The sequence below is a fragment of the Taudactylus pleione genome, unplaced genomic scaffold (assembly GCF_031769625.1).
Source record: "Taudactylus pleione unplaced genomic scaffold, aTauple2 ptg000703l, whole genome shotgun sequence".
Taxonomy (NCBI): Eukaryota; Metazoa; Chordata; class Amphibia; order Anura; family Myobatrachidae; genus Taudactylus; species Taudactylus pleione.
This window is the reverse complement of record NW_028285105.1, coordinates 171,871-177,068: the sequence shown is the minus strand read 5'-3', so window position 1 is coordinate 177,068 and position 5,198 is coordinate 171,871. Positions and strand designations below refer to the sequence as shown.

The following is a 5,198-nucleotide window of genomic DNA, read 5'->3' as shown; positions in this document are numbered from 1 at the left end:
GTGGAGTCGGATGGCAAATGAGGGTTCGTTTGCTGGTACTGGAAACCAGCCGGTCTTAGGGGCGTATGACTCATGAAGGAAAGGGTACACACATAGGCAGATGAAGCTGAGAGATACAGTCGGTACTCAGAGAACCGGGGTCGGCTGGCCGAATAGCGGGTATCAGGAACCGGGAACAGACAGTAACTGGAGCAAGACCGCACCAAGGCTGAGAGGGTAACTGTAGAAACACACACTGGAGCTATGGCACTTTTAGGAGTATGGGAGCTCAGAGAACTAGCTCACAGCTTACGCTGTGATAGACGTTGCACTGGCAACTAAAGAGCCTCTTGACAGCCCTTTAGTACCCTCAGGCAGTGCAGGATTGGCTACTAGCCTCCCCAGTCCAGGCTGTAACCTGATTGGCCCGATCAGACATGTGGTCTAAATCCAAGATGGCTGCGCCCAGTGTGTTCACAGCGCGAAAGTGCTGCCAATTTCAGCCGCTCTCACCTGCCTGCAGCTGGAAGCCCTTAGTCTGCGGAGGCTCACAGCACCTAGCGCCGCTCTCCAGGATCCTGCACCCCCACCGAAGACCCCACGCCAGGACCCCTTAGTGGTAAGGACCGCTATCTTGGCAGCCTGCCAGCCCTGATCGTGACAGTACCCCCTCCTTTAGGGGTGGCCGCTGGACACTCCTTGGGTTTTCCAGGATTTTCTGCATGAAATTTAAGCACCAGACGAGGGGCATGGACATCCTCAGCCTTCACCCAACACCACTCTTCAGGACCATAACCTCTCCAATCCAGCAAGTATTGAAGTTGGCCGTAGCGAAAACGAGAGTCCAGGATTTGCCTGACCTCAAACTCTACTCCCCGCACAGTAAGGACTTTGGGAGTGCATGGTAGGACCTTGCGAAAGTGATTCAGGATAAGAGGCTTCAGCAAGGAAATATGGAAGGAGTTTGGTATTTTGAGATAAGACGGGAGTTTCAGTTTGCAGGCCACTGGATTGATCACTTGAATGATGGGAAATGGACCGATGATGCGGGGAGCAAACTTCATAGACGGAACTTTAAGGCGAAGATTACAAGTAGATAGTCACACCAAGTCACCCATGTTTAGGTTGGGCACCGCTCTCCTTTTCTTGTCAGCCGCTAGTTTGTAACGAACGGAGGCTTTATGTAAAGCGGAATGAAGTTGAGTCCACTTTTGGGAGAATTTCTGTAGTGTAGAGGTTACTGCTGGTACATCGAAGACTGGCAATTCTTTGAACTCTGGTACCTTAGGATGCTGACCAAACACTACAAAAAATGGGGTTTGCCCTGTTGATGAATGATAAGAGCTGTTATAGGCAAATTCTGCCCAGGATAGAGTGTCTGCCCAATTATCTTGAGAGGAGGACATATGGATTCGTAAGAAGGTTTCAAGGTCCTGATTGACCCTCTCTGTAGAACCATTAGACTGGGGGTGGTAAGCCATTGAGAATTTGAATTTGATTTGGAAGATGGAAAAAAAGAGCTCTCCAAAATTTTGCTACAAATTGCACCCCTCTGTTGGAGACAATTTCAGTTGGGAGTCCATGGAGACAGATTTTGTTGACAAATAACTGGGCCAACTCAGGAGCGGATGGCAGTTTCTTGAGAGGCACATAATGTACCATTTTGGAGAAGCGGTCCACCACTACCCAGATGGTGGTGAACCCATTAGAAATGGGTAAGTCTGTTACAAAGTCCATGGATAGGTGTGTCCATGGACGAGTTGATATCGACAGGGGTTGCAGTGTGCCAGCAGGAGCTTGTCTGGATGTTTTATGCTGGGCGCACTGTGGACAGGAGGAAATAAAATCTTCAATTTCGGACTTCATAGCAGGCCACCAATAGGAACGTTGCAGAAATTCCAAAGTCTTTCGTATGCCTGGATGTCCGGAGAATCCGGAGGAATGAGCCCACTTCAATAGCTGTTTGCATAAATTTGAGGTCACAAAGGTCTTCCCAGGAGGAGGTTGGATGCAGGTGACAGCAAATACTCTGGAGTCAAGAACAGGGGTCTCTTTATGATTCTCAGAAGATGCGTCGGAGGAAAGTGAACGGGAGAGAGAGTCTGCTTTTTGATTCAGTGAGCCGGGGGTGAAAGGTCAAAGTGAAGTTGAAACGAGAAAAGAATATTGCCCACCGCTCCAGACGAGAACTGATGCATTGGATATTCTTCAAATATAGGAGATTCCGATGATCCGTATAAATGGTGATCGGGAACGTAGCTCCTTCGAGAAGATAACGCCATTCTTTAAAGGCTAATTTAACAGCCAAAAATTCCTGCTCTCCAATGGGGTAATTCTTCTCCGCTAGGGAGAATTTCTTAGAGAAGAACCTGCAGGGATGAAACTTGTTATCTTCGATTCTCTGGGATAGTACCGCCTCTACAGCTTCAGAGGAGGCATCCACTTCTAGAAAAAATGGGTAATTGACGTTAGGTTGTCTCAGTACTGGGGCAGAAATTAAGGCTTGTTTTAAAAGCTGAAAGGCGGTTTCGGACTCTGGAGGACATGGTGATGGGTTTGCCCCCTTGCGAGTCAGGGCGGAAATGGGTGCCATGAGGGTGAAGAATCCCTTGATGAATCTTCGGTAATAATTAGCAAAGCCTAAAACTCTTTGTACCGCTTTCAACGAATTTGGACGGGACCAGTCCAAAATTGCCTGTACCTTTTTGGGATCCATTTTGAGACCGGAACCTGAGATGATGTAACCTAAAAATGGAACTGAGGAAATGTCAAACATGTATTTTTCTGCTTTACAGTACAGGTGATTTTCTCGAAGACGGATTAGAACTTCCTTGACTTGAGACCGGTGCTTATCAATATTGGAGGAAAATATCAAGATATTGTCTAGATAAACCACTATGGAAACATATAAGTCCCGAAAGATCTCATTCACAAAGTTTTGGAAAACGGCAGGAGCGTTACAAAGGCCAAGGGCATTACGAGATATTCAAAATGACCGTCCCGAGTATTAAATGCTGTTTTCCACTCGTCACCGGCCCGTATCCTGATGAGATTATAAGCCCCTCTTAAATCCAGCTTGGTGAAAATAGAAGCTCCTTTTACTCGATCAAAAAGTTCGGTAATGCGGGGTATCGGGTAGCGGTTCTTGAATGTTATGTCGTCTAAACCTCTGTAATCGATGCAGGGGCGCAGGCCTCCATCCTTTTTAGACACAAAAAAGAAGCCTGCACCAGCTGGTGAAGAAGATGGTCGAATAAAACCTTTTTGCAGATTTTCCTGGATGTACACTGACATGGCCTCGGTCTCGGGCAGGGACAGCGGATAAGTGCGACCACGTGGAGTTTTGCCAGAGATCAAGTCAATGGGACAATCCCACTCCTGATGAGGAGGTAGAGTATCGGCTCCTGTTTTGCAGAAGATGTCAGAGAAGGAGAGGTACTGGCTGGGAATTGGAGTAGAGGTTGCAATGTGAATTTGATGTGCTTGATTTGAGGAAGACAGGACGCTAGACAAGCTTTCCCCAGGACAGAATCTGCATGTTGCCCCAGTCAATATTGGGAGAATGCTTGCGTAACCAGGGATATCCGAGGATGATCCCATGTGAGGCTTTGGGAATCACCAAAAATGTAATAGTTTCTGTATGAAGGGCCCCGACATGAACTGACACGGGTTGGGTACGAAGAGAGACGACTCCGTTGATAATCTGGGTGCCACCCACTGCCTGTCTGGCCGCAGCGTCAGTTCAGCCTATTACACTCCACATGAACGGAGATACAGCACTCTGATCTTATAGTATAATTTGGAGACCTGTCTGCCCTATGGCTCATGCTTTCTTGCAGGCATCTGATTACACAGGCTCATTTATGATCTGACTATTGTGGCAGCACAGTGGATGTACTGCTGTAAACTCACCAGTTTTTAGTTGGGGTAGATTTGATATTATTTCACATGGTTATTTTTTCATTGCACACATGAGGACATAATTTATGTCCGGCTTTCTTTCCCCCATCATTCAGGGGAATAGATCTGAATTACCTATTTGGCTCTTTTTTACTATCACTGTGTGATGATTTTGAGACACTTGTATCCATTGTAAATATAGCAAAACACACTGTGTACAACTATATTACTTGGCAACAATGTATGCTATCTATTAAACGTTCCAGGGGAATACAGATTAGTACAATCCCTATATGAGGGCTTGATTGGCGCCCGGTCTCTGCCCCGGTGACTTAGAGGAATGGACACTAGCAATACATTTCGCTTTCTTTTTTATTACCACTGTGTGTTGTGAACATGTGATGACTTATTCAATGTACATCCGTATTTCATGTTAATAATAAAAATTATGCTACGTATTGTTTGGTTACAATGTATGGTGTCTGCTAAGTGCTCTAGGGGGAATATAAATTAGCACCATCCCTACCGAAACATATGGGATTTGCATACCCATGTACAATCATATGAATACTATATAAATGTTGTTTACATGTGATATGATTATTCACAGGCACTATTAGACTGACATTACTTATACCTGCATTTAGATTATCTGTTTATATGGCTATATGAATATGATATACATACTTTAAAAAGTAACATAACCAAAGTATTCATTAATCAAAGTATGCTGGTGCAATACTTTGTTTGGAATTTATGTCCATTGTTTAATCAAAGCGGACTTCTCATTCTGAGTTAGTCCTATATAATGCCCTTAACTATATTACACCAGGACCCCCAATCTCCTGTTTATATAGTCCTACAACCATACCTTACTGAATATGCCCAATCTTGTCTGATCTTGGAAGCTATATAGTATTGGGCCTGATTAGTACTTGGATGGGAGACCACCAGGGAATATTGGGTGTTGTAGGGAATATTTAGGAGCAGAATGGGACTAAGGGCCTGATTCAGACCCGGTCGCAAGCGCTGTGCACTCGCAACCTGGTCGATGGTGGGCCAGTGCGCATGCGCCCGACGGAGCTGGCTCCGTCGTTCGCATGCGCGAGAGCCGGATAGCGACGGGCACTCCGTCGCTCTGGGTCTCGCAAAAAAGAGGGCGAGCTGTCGATGTTGAGTGACAGCTCACCCCCTTAGGTGGGTGAGCCAGGGGAGTGGCTACCCAAACTGAGGCGTTCCCATGTGAACGCCTCCATTTGGGGGCGTCCCCACTGACATCACTGTTAGAGCCGAAATCTCTCTGGGGCTTGCGGCAACGA

At 46.3% G+C, this 5,198-nt stretch overlaps 1 pseudogene; it reads left to right on the top strand.

The window, feature by feature from the left end:
- The first annotated feature begins 4,736 nt into the window (after positions 1-4,736).
- LOC148477631 (5S ribosomal RNA) lies at positions 4,737-4,855 on the top strand (annotated as a pseudogene).
- The last annotated feature ends 343 nt before the right edge of the window (positions 4,856-5,198 follow it).